Source organism: Bos grunniens, chromosome 19, assembly GCF_055505025.1.
Source record: "Bos grunniens cultivar Pamir isolate PY7600 chromosome 19, Bosgru_T2T1.0, whole genome shotgun sequence".
Taxonomy (NCBI): Eukaryota; Metazoa; Chordata; class Mammalia; order Artiodactyla; family Bovidae; genus Bos; species Bos grunniens.
The window spans coordinates 44,231,736-44,243,544 of NC_141183.1; positions in this window are offsets into that span (position 1 = coordinate 44,231,736).

Sequence of the window (11,809 nt, forward strand, 5' to 3'; positions counted from 1 at the left end):
AGCAATCCTGATTCCAGCTTGTGCTTCATCCAGCCCAGCATTTCTCATGATGTACTCTGCATATTATAAGTTAAATAATCAGGGTGACAATATACAGCCTTGACGTACTCCTTTTCCTATTTGGAACCAGTCTGTTGTTCCATGTCCAGTTCTAACTGTTGCTTCCTGACCTACATACAGGTTTTTCAAGAGGCAGGTCAGGTGGTCTGGTATTACCAGAATTTTCCACAGTTTATTGTGATCCACACAGTCAAAGGCTTTGGCACAAGCCAAAGAAGAAATAGATGTTTTTCTGGAACTCTCTTGCTTTTTCCATGATCCAGTGGATGTTGGCAATTTGATCTCTTGTTCCTCTGCCTTTTCTAAAATCAGCTTGAATATCTGGAAGTTCATGGTTCACGTATTGCTGAAGCCTGGCTTGGAGAATTTTGAGCACTACTTAACTAGTGTATGAGATGAGTGCAATTGTGTGTTAGTTTGAGCATTCTTTGTCATTGCCTTTCTTTGGGATTGGAATGAAAACTGACCTTTTCCAGTCCTGTAGCCACTGCTGAGTTTCCCAAATTTGCTGGCATATTGAGTACAGCACTTTCACAGCATCATCTTTTAGGATTTGAAATAGCTCAACTGGAATTCTATCACCTCCACTAGCTTTGTTTATAGTGAGGATTCTTAAGGCCCACTTGACTTCACATTCCAGGATGTCTAGCTCTAGGTGAGTCATCACACCGACATGATTAACTGGGTCATGAAGATCTTTTTTGTACAGTTCTTCTGTGTATTCTTGCCACCTCTTCTTAATATCTTCTGCTTCGGTTAGGTCCATATCATTTCTGTCCTTTATCGAGCCCATCTTTGTATGAAATATTCCGTTGGTATCTCTAATTTTCTTGAAGAGATCTCTAGTCTTTCCCATTCAATTGTTTTCCTCTATTTCTTTGCATTGATTGCTGAGGAAGGCTTTCTTATCTCTCCTTGCTATTCTTTGGAACTCTGCATTCAAATGAGAATATCTTTCCTTTTCTCCTTTGCTTTTTGCTTCTCTTCTTTTCACAGCTATTTGTAAGGCCTCCTCAGACAACCTTATTGCTTTTTTGCATCTTTTTTTTCCCTTGGGGATGGTCTTGATGCCTGTCTCCTGTACAATGTCATGAACCTCCATCCATAGTTCATCAGGCACTCTTTCTATCAGATCTAGTCCCTTAAATCTATTTCTCACTTCCACTGTGTAATCATAAGGGGTTTGATTTAGGTCATACCTAAATGGTTTAGTGGTTTTTCCCACTTTCTTGAATTTAAGTCTGAATTTGGCAATAAGGAGTTCATGATCTGAGCCACAGTCCACTCCAGGTCTTGTTTTTGCTGACTGTATAGAGCTTCTTCATCTTTGGCTGCAAAGAATATAGTCAGTCTGATTTCAGTGTTGGACATCTGGTGATGTCCATGTGTAGAGTCTTCTCTTGTGCATGCGGGATCTTAATTCCAAAACCAAGGAGTGAACCCAAGCCCCTTGCAGTGGAAGCTGGGACCCCTGGACCACCAGGGAACCCCCGCCTAGGAACGTAGTCTTAATCAGCCAGACTGGAATGTTCTGGTCTGCACCCTGGTGGTAATCTGTCTCCTGGGCCCTCTCCATCCTTGGGAGGAAGAAGCAATCTACAAGAGTGACACTTGCCCTGCTTCCAAAAGAAGGAGAGTGGGTATGAAACAGTCCTTTGTTAGCTTTTGTTAGTAGCTCCTACTCCCCACCCTCCTTCTACCTCTAAAAACCTTTCATTTTTCTTTTTTTTACAACCTTTCAGTTTCTGTTTACAGTATCAGATGCTGCCTGATTCATGAATCACTGAATAATAAAGCCAATTAGATCTTCAGATTTACTCAGTGGAATTTTGTTTTTATCAGCTTTCATCTTCATCTTAGCAGCTGGTGGTTCTGTGTCTCCCTTCTCCATAGACCAGCCAAAGCATCCGCCAGCACCCTGCCCACTCACCAATATATTCCAGGGAAGTCTTCTCTCCAGTGCCCAAATCTGGAACCATCTACTCCTGCAGAGGACATGCACTTGTGATGCCAAAAGCTCAGCTTCTCTGTATACTGGCGCCAGATCACATCTCAGAGGCAGAGTTTTGAGTGAAGTAGAAAACAGCAGCTTTATTTTTGTGCCAGGAAAAGGGGGCCACACTGGGCTAAATGCCTTCAAAACCTTGTGTCCCAACTTGGGGAAAATAGTGAGGAATAAAAAACCTTATTTTTCATTACTGTAAAAAAAGCTTTATAGTAATAGTTCAAAGAGGACGTGTTCAGTCCATGGACATCCTTCTGATGGGTTGGTGGTGAGGTGAGTACACTTCAGGTCCAACTGGTCTGGGGTCTACATGCTTGTGGTCAGCATACCATCATTAACTGTTACACCTGGAAGGGGTTTCAGTATCTGCCAAACAGCTCAAAGATATTATGGTATGTATCCGTTGATGGGGAAACAGGACCTTGTCCCAAGGCTGCTCTTGACTGTTTCTCCTTGGTCTCTAACTCTCTCCCTTCCCTAATTAACAACAGCTTGAATCTGCCCCTTGTGTGGGAAATAAAGCCCACCAGTCCCAACCCAAGGAATAGACTTGGAGATACAAGGTGCATCAAGAAGTAAGGCTTTAATGACAGTCTTGCAAGATCGAGTGTCTGGTGGGAAGGCTGTAGACCCAGAGTCAATGGGGTTTTTATCCTCTCAGCATGCAAGTCCCTCCCCCGGTTCCTCATTGACTAAGTACTACAGGGTTAACAATCTTCCCGAGAAAGCCACTTGGATTTATTACTCTCCCTTTGTCTGGATTTTCCTATGCAAGCATCCTAAGGGCTCTTACATCAGCAGAGTGTCACTCTAGGCTAGTTGTCCTTGAAAATGGACCATTTTGAGTTTTTATTTCTTACAGTTGGAACTCAGGGAAGGTCATGGAGGCCAAATGAAGGCTGTTTCCTATAATCAAAGAAATGGGAGACATAGGAAGGCCTTGTGCCTGGGAGCCCCATCATCAGGCCCTATATGTATCACCTACTTGAATAGAATAGCATTTAAAGATGGGTTTCAGGGCATAGAGGTAGCTAGGAGGTTTTAGATGTGAAACAGTGGGCTGAAGACAGAGCCTGGTTTGCCAAAAGCTCCTTCCCTCTACTGCTTTCAAGTCAGTCTGGAAGCTTTGATGAAGCAGAAGGACAGAGGAACTCCCACCAGGACCTCAATTTGCCCTGTTTAATCGTCAACCTCCCCCACCTACACTCAGGCCCTGGGTAAAGAGGTTTCCATTGCCACTGATTACTGCTTCCTCAAAAGATAAAAATAACCTATCGAGAAAGGAAAAAAGTGCAAAGGCCAGTCGGTTGGTTTAGTCAACTAACTCATGTCTGACTCCTTGCGGCCTGCAGGACTGTAGCCCAGGCTCCTCTGCCCATGGAATTTTCCAGACAAGAACAATGGTGTGCCATTTCCTTCTCCAGGGGATCTTCTTGACCCAGGGATTGAACCTGCATCTCTTGTGTCTCCTGCAGTGGCAGGTGGATTCTTTGCCACTAGCACCAGTGGGGAAGCCCACCCTCCACTGCAGCTTAAGGGAAAACATATAAATCTTTGCAAACACCTCCTCTGTCCACAGTAACCCCTAAACATTTTAAGTCTCACAAAGTAGTTAGATTCAGCAATACAATTTCTTCTTCTCTGAGAATCCTGCAAATCATCCTTCATCAGAGTGGAGGAATGTGTCCTGTGAAAGCAGAATCGATGCTCAATGTTCGTTTCCAGTGTTGATGATTCAGTTTCCTAGTTCCCACCCTTGCTCATTCATTTCTACAGCCAACACGTCTTGAAGGTTTGCAGCCAGCCAGTGCTTCCAAACTCATTAGCCTCTGCCACACAGATAATAGCACAAGCTGGAATCAAGATTGCCGGGAGAAATATCCATAACTTCAGGTATGCAGATGACACCACCCTTATGGCAGAAAGTGAAGAACTAAAGAGCCTCTTGATGAAAGTGAAAGAGGAGAGTGAAAAAGTTGGCTTAAAGCTCAACTTTCAGAAAACTAAGACCATGGCATCTGGTCCCATCACTTCATGGGAAATAGATGGGGAAACAGTGGAAACAGTGTCAGACTTTATTTTTGGGGGCTCCAAAATCACTGCAGATGGTGATTGCAGCCATGAAATTAAAAGACGCTTGCTCCTTGGAAGGAAAGTTATGACCAACCTAGATAGCATATTCAAAAGCAGAGACATTACTTTGCCAACAAAGGTCCGTCTAGTCAAGGCTATGGTTTTCCCAGTGGTCATGTATGGATGTGAGAGTTGGACTGTGAAGAAAGCTGAGCACCAAAGAACTGATGTTTTTGAACTGTGGTGTTGGAGAAGACTCTTGAGAGTCCCTTGGACTGCAAGGAGATCCAACCAGTCCTTTCTGAAGGAGATCAGCCCTGGGATTTCTTTGGAAGAAATGATGCTAAAGCTGAAACTCCAGTACTTTGGCCACCTCATGCGAAGTGTTGACTCATTGGAAAAGACTCTGATGCTGGAAGGGATTGGGGGCAGGAGGAGAAGGGGACGACAGAGGATGAGATAGCTGGATGGCATCACCGACTCGATGGACGTGAGTCTGAGTGAACTCCAGGAGTTGGTGATGGACAGGGAGGCCTGGTGTGCTGCGATTCATGGGGTCGCAAAGAGTCGGACACGACTGAGAGACCGAACTGAACTGAACACAGATAATCCTGGCATGTGCACACAGAGCCGCACTTCACCCCTAACTTCACAGCTGAACAATCCAGCTCTGTCTGGGGGCAGGGACGCACCCTCTCTTCCGCGTGTTTGTTCCTCGTGGTCCGTTGCTTCTCCACCTGCCTGGGTGGTGACGACTGCCTCCTCGGCCTGAGTTTCCCCTCCTACCTGGCAATCGAGAAATGAGGCAGACACACCCACCCAGATAAGCCTCTGGTTCCCTGTGAGATATTCTAAACCTTAGAGGGGGAAACCATGGAAAAGTTCAAAAGATAAATTGATAACTGGAGTCTTTTTCATCTTTGTTACAGGTGGAAACTTTGGAAGCCTGCATTCTGGCTCGACCTGGGGGCACCTTCTCATGGCAGGTCACCTGAGCCTGCTGCACCTCCGCTGAAACTGAGCAAGACCCTGCAGGGCCCTCCCGGGCACAAAACCCCTCTGTGTCCGCCATTTCTTTTTTTTCTCCTAAACAACCACTTGATTTTATTTCCAATATAAAAAAATGATCACTTTGGGGGAAACTATAAATTAAGTTCTTGTTTGTTTTAATTTTCTTAACAACCACTTGATTTTATTTATATCACAAAAAGTGATCCCCCATTACTTGTTTGTAAAAAAAGACTTTAGTCTCCCGCTGCTGCTAAGTCGCTTCAGTAGTGTCCAACTATGTGCGAATCCATAGACAGCAGCCCACCAGGCTCCCCCGTCCCTGGGATTCTCCAGGCAAGAACACTGGAGTGGGTTGTCATTTCCTTCTCCAATGCAGGAAAGTGAAAAGTGAACGTGAAGTCGCTCAGTCGTGTCCAACTCTTCGAGACCCCATGGACTGCAGCCTACCAGGCTCCTCTGTCCATGGGAGTCTCCAGGCAAGAGCACTGGAGTGGGGTGCCATTGTCTTCTCCTTAGTCTCCTAGGACTTCCTTTAGTTCCAAAAGCAGACTCAAGCAGTTCCTAACTAGGGAAGTGAAGGAATGCAGAGACAAAGGAGAAGCAGTCAAGAAACAGTAGTAGTTCAGGGACTTCCCTGGTGGTCCAGTGGTTAGGGCTCTATGTTTCCACTGCAGGAGGCCCAGGTTCAATTCATGGCTCCCCAGGGGTGTCATGTTAAAGCCTAAACTCCTAGCTTGGCACCTACAGAATCCTCTTCAGGTTCCTTCTACTCCTCGGGTTCCATTTCACAATGAAAAGCTGAACGACTTCTGATATCCCAAGCACGCTCTGTCTTACTTACTCCCAAGTAAGACAGTAGGTGTTGCAAGAGGGCATCAGAGGGCAAACACACTGAAACCATACTCACAGAAAACTAGTCAATCTAATCACACTAGGACCACAGCCTTGTCTAACTCAATGAAACTAAGCCATGCCCGTGGGGCAACCCAAGACGGGCGGGTCATGGTGGAGAGATCTGACAGAATGTGATCTACTGGAGAAGGGAATGGCAAACCACTTCAGTATTCTTGCCTTGAGAACCCCATGAACAGTATGAAAAGGCAAAATGATAGGATACTGAAAGAGGAACTCCCCAGGTCAGTAGGTGCCCAATATGCTACTGGAGATCAGTGGAGAAATAACTCCAAAAAGAATGAAGGGATGGAGCCAAAGCAAAAAGAATACCCAACTGTGGATGTGACTGGTGATAGAAGCAAGGTCCAATGCTGTAAAGAGCAATATTGCATAGAACCTGGAATGTCAGGTCCATGAATCAAGGCAAATTGGAAGTTGTCAAACAAGAGATGGCAAGAGTGAATGTCAATATTCTAGGAATCACCGAACTGAAATGGACTGGAATGGGTGAATTTAACTCAGATGACCATTATATCTACTACTGCGGGCAGGAATACCTCAGAAGAAATGGAGTGGCCATCATGGTCAACAAAAGAGTCCGAAATGCAGTACTTGGATGCAATCTCAAAAACAAGAGAATGATCTCTGTTCATTTCCAAGGCAAACCATTCAATATCACAGTAATCCAAGTCTATGCCCCAACCAGTAATGCTGAAGAAGCTGAAGTTGAACGGTTCTATGAAGACCTACAAGACCTTTTAGAACTAACACCCAAAAAAGATGTCCTTTTCATTATAGGGGACTGGAATGCAAAAGTAGGAAGTCAAGAAACACCTGGAGTAACAGGCAAATTTGGCCTTGGAATACGCAATGAAGCAGGGCAAAGACTAATAGAGTTTTGCCAAGAAAATGCACTGGTCATAACAAACACCCTCTTCCAATGACACAAGAGAAGACTCTATACATGGACATCACCAGATGGTCAACACCGAAATCAGATTGATTATATTCTTTGCAGCCAAAGATGGAGAAGCTCTATACAGTCAGCAAAAATAAGACCAGGAGCTGACTGTGGCTCAGACCATGAACTCCTTATTGCCAAATTCAGACTTAAATTGAAGAAAGTAGGGAAAACCACTAGACCATTCAGGTATGACCTAAATCAAATCCCTTATGATTACACAATGGAAGTGAGAAATAGATTTAAGGGTCTAGATCTGATAGATAGAGTACCTGATGAACTATGGAATGAGGTTCGTGACATTGTACAGGAGACAGGGATCAAGATCATTCCCATGGAAAAGAAATGCAAAAAAGCAAAATGGCTGTCTGGGGAGGCCTTACAAATAGCTGTGAAAAGAAGAGAAGCAAAAAGCAAAGGAGAAAAGGAAAAATATAAACATCTGAATGCAGAGTTCCAAAGATTAGCAAGAAGAGATAAGAAAGCCTTCTTCAGCCATCAATGCAAAGAAATAGAGGAAAACAACAGAATGGGAAAGACTAGGGATCTCTTCAAGAAAATCAGAGATACCAAAGGAACATCTCATGCAAAGATGGGCTCGTTAAAGGACAGAAATGGTATGGACCTAACAGAAGCAGAAGATATTAAGAAGAGATGGCAAGAATACACAGAAGAACTGTACAAAAAAGATCTTCACGACCCAGATAATCACGATGGTGTGATCTCTGACCTAGAGCCAGACATCCTGGAATGTGAAGTCAAGTGGGCCTTAGAAAGCATCACTATGAACAAAGCTAGTGGAGGTGATGGAATTCCAGTTGAGCTATTCCAAATCCTGAAAGATGATGCTGTGAAAGTGCTACACTCAATATGCCAGCAAATTTGGAAAACTCAGCAGTGGCCACAGGACTGGAAAAGGTCAGTTTTCATTCCAATCCCAAAGAAAGGCAATGCCAAAGAATGCTCAGACTACCGCACAATTGCACTCATCTCACATGCTAGTAAAGTAATGCTCAAAATTCTCCAAGCCAGGCTTCAGCAATATATGAACCGTGAACTTGCTGATGTTCAAACTGGTTTTAGAAAAGGCAGAGGAACCAAAGATCAAATTGCCAACATCCGCTGGATCATGGAAAAAGCAAGAGAGTTCCAGAAAAACATCTATTTCTGCTTTATTCACTATGCCAAAGCCTTTGACTGTGTGGATCACAATAAACTGTGGAAAATTCTTCAAGAGATGGGAATACCAGACCACCTGATCTGTCTCTTGAGAAATTTGTATGCAGGTAAGGAAGTAACAGTTAGAACTGGACATGGAACAACAGAATGGTTCCAAATAGGAAAAGGAGTACGTCAAGGCTGTATATTGTCACCCTGTTTATTTAACTTATATGCAGAGTACATCATGAGAAACGCTGCACTGGAAGAAACACAAGCTGGAATCAGGATTGCCGGAAGAAATATCAATAACGTCAGATATGCAGATGACACCACCCTTATGGCAGAAAGTGAAGAGGAACTAAAAAGCCTCTTGATGAAAGTGAAAGTGGAGAGTGAAAAGGTTGACTTAAGGCTCAACATTCAGAAAGTGAAAATCATGGCATGTGGTCCCATCACTTCATGGGAAATAGATGGGGAAACAGTGGAAACAGTGTCAGACTTTATTTTTCTGGGCTCCAAAATCACTACAGATGGTGACTACAGCCATGAAATTAAAAGACGCTTACTCCTTGGAAGGAAAGTTATGACCAACCTAGATAGCATATTGAAAAGCAGAGACATTACTTTGCCAACAAAGGTCCGTCTAGTCAAGGCTATGGTTTTTCCTGTGGTCATGTATGGATGTGAGAGTTGGACTGTGAAGAAGGCTGAGCACCGAAGAATTGATGCTTTTGAACTGTGGTGTTGGAGAAGACTCTTGAGAGTCCCTTGGACTGCAAGGAGATCCAACCAGTCCATTCTGCAGGAGATCAGCCCTGGGATTTCTTTGGAAGGAATGATGCTAAAGCTGAAACTCCAGTACTTTGGCCACCTCATGGGAAGAGTTGACTCATTGGAAAAGACTCTGATACTGGGAGGGATTGGGGGCAGGAGGAGAAGGGGACGACCAAGGATGAGATGGCTGGATGGCATCACTGACTCGATGGACATGAGTCTGAGTGAGCTCCGGGAGTTGGTAATGGACAGGGAGGCCTGGCGTGCTGCGATTCATGGGGTTGCAAAGAGTCTGACACAACTGAGCGGCTGATGTGATCTAAACCTTTGCTCAAAGTAAAATGGTCTCCTCTTATTTCCATGTTGTTGTTTAGTCGATAAGATATGTCTGACTCTTTGTGATCCCACAGACTGTAGCACACCAGGCTTCTCTGTCCATGGGATTCTCCAGGCAAGAATACTGGAATGGGTTGCCATCTCCTTCTCCAAGGGATCTTCCTGACCCAGGGATCAAACTCACATCTCCTGCACTGGCAGGCGGATTCTTTACCACGGACCACCTGGGAAGGTGGATTCTTTACCACGGAACCACCTGGGAAGCGCTCTCACTTACACGCAACAGGCATATTACTCACCCTTCAAGTCAGCTCCAAGGCCACATCCTCCATGAAGCCTGCTAGACAGACTGAGGGACTCCTTCCTTGGGTCAGCCACCAGCTGAAGTCAAGGGTTCTACCTCTTTCCTGTGCCCCAGCACTTTGCACCATCTTTTGAACACAGAGGTGCTCAATAAATGTCTGGCCAATAAATTGCCCAGTTTCTGATGAGAAGGATGTTCTGGAGTCAAGCTGTGGCCCAAGTCCTGGACTAGCCACTGACCAGCTGTGTTATCTGGAGTAGATATCTTAACTTCTCTGTGCCTCAGCTGAAACATCACAACAGTTCCTACCCCGGGGGTGCTGCTGTGAGGACTAGGTTAAGGTAAGATGATGTGCAGAAAGCACTTCCTTGGCTCAGAGGACGTTGGTTCCCCTTGGCCCCCATCTGTTGTGCTTACCCCAACCTCTTGCTTACCTCTCTTTTTTTTCTAAAAAAATTTTTTTAAGACTTTTTTTTAATGTGGACCATTTTTAGTCTTTTTTAAAATTTATTTTTAATTGGAGGATAATTGCTTTACAATATTGTGTTGGTTTCTGCCATACATCAACATGAATCAGCCATAGGTATACATATGTTTTGGAGAAGGCAATGGCACCCCACTCCAGCACTCTTGCCTGGAAAATCCCATGGATGGAGGAACCTGGTGGGCTGCAGTCCATGGGGTCGCTAAGAGTCAGACAAGACTCAGCGACTTTACTTTCACTTTTCAGTTTCATGCACTGGAGAAGGAAATGGCAACCCACTCCAGTGTTCTTGCCTGGAGAATCCCAGCGACAGGGGAGCCTCGTGGGCTGCTGTCTATGGGGTCGCACAGCAGCAGCAGCAGCAGCATACATATGTTTGCCTGAAAAATCCCATGGACATAGGAGCCTGGCAGGCTACAGTCCATAGGGTTTCAAAGAGCTGGACACAGCTGAGAACGCTCACATACCTATGTTCCCTCCCTCTGGAACCTCCCTCCCACCTCCCCAGGTTGTCAAAGAGCACTGGACTTGAACTCCCTGCATCATACAGCAAATTTCCACTGGCTCGCTGTTTACATACGGTGAAGGTATATGTTTCCTTGCTACTCTCTCAATTCATCCCACCCTCTCCTTCCCCCACTGTGTCCACAAGTCCTTTCTCTACATCTGCATCTGCATTGCTGCTGCTGCTAAGTCGCTTCAGTCGTGTCTGACTCTGTGCGAACCCATAGAAGGCAGCCCACGAGGCTCCCCCGTCCCTGGGATTCTCCAGGCAAGAACACTGGAGTGGGTTGTTATTTCTGAAAGTGAAAAGTCAAAGTGAAGTCGCTCAGTCATGCCCGACTCTTAGCGACCCCATGGACCGCAGCCTACCAGGCTCCTCTGTCCATGGGGTTTTCCAGGCAAGAGTACTGGCGTGGGGTGCCATTGCCTTCTCCGCATCTGCATTGCTGCCCTGAAAATAGGTTCATTGGTATCATCTTTCTAGATTTCATATATATGCATTAGTATACAATAATTATTTTTCTCTTTCTGACTTACTTCACTCTGTATAATAGGCTCTAGGTTCATCCACCTCTTTAGAACCAACTCAAATGTGTTCTTTTTTATGGCTGACTAATCTCCCTTTGTATATATGATTCTATACATAGAAAACCCTAAAGATGCCACCAGAAAATTTATAGAGCTAACCAATGAATATAGTAAAGTCTTTACAATATTGTCTCTGTTTTGTATCTTGGTTTTTTGGCTGTAAGGCACATGGAATCTTAGCACCCTGACCAGGGGTTGAACCCACACCCCTTACATTGGAAGGTGTAGTCCTAACCACTGAACGACCAGGGAAGTCTCACATTTCTCTCTTTATAACTGGCAAGGAGAGGCTCCTAAAAATATTGAGATGAATCTTATTTAGATTCCCTCCCCTCAAGGCTTTCATAAGTCAAAGACCCCTCCAGCAGAGGAGACAGTGACGGGTCTGAGTATGTTACCAGGCTGTCACTGTTGGGGGGTAGGATGACCTTCTTCTATACATCATGGGCTTTGATGCTCTTATCTCTATTCCTTCATATGTTTAGAAATATCTGCCTCCAAGGTCCAGGCAAAATTTCTTTCCCTGGAGGGAGCTCCCAGATGGGGCCAAACACCCTGCCCCCTCCCTTCCTGCTTTCCTACGCCACCCATCCGAGAGCCCCCCACCTCTGCCCCACTCATCTGGAATGGACCCAAGGAGACACAAGGCCCAGA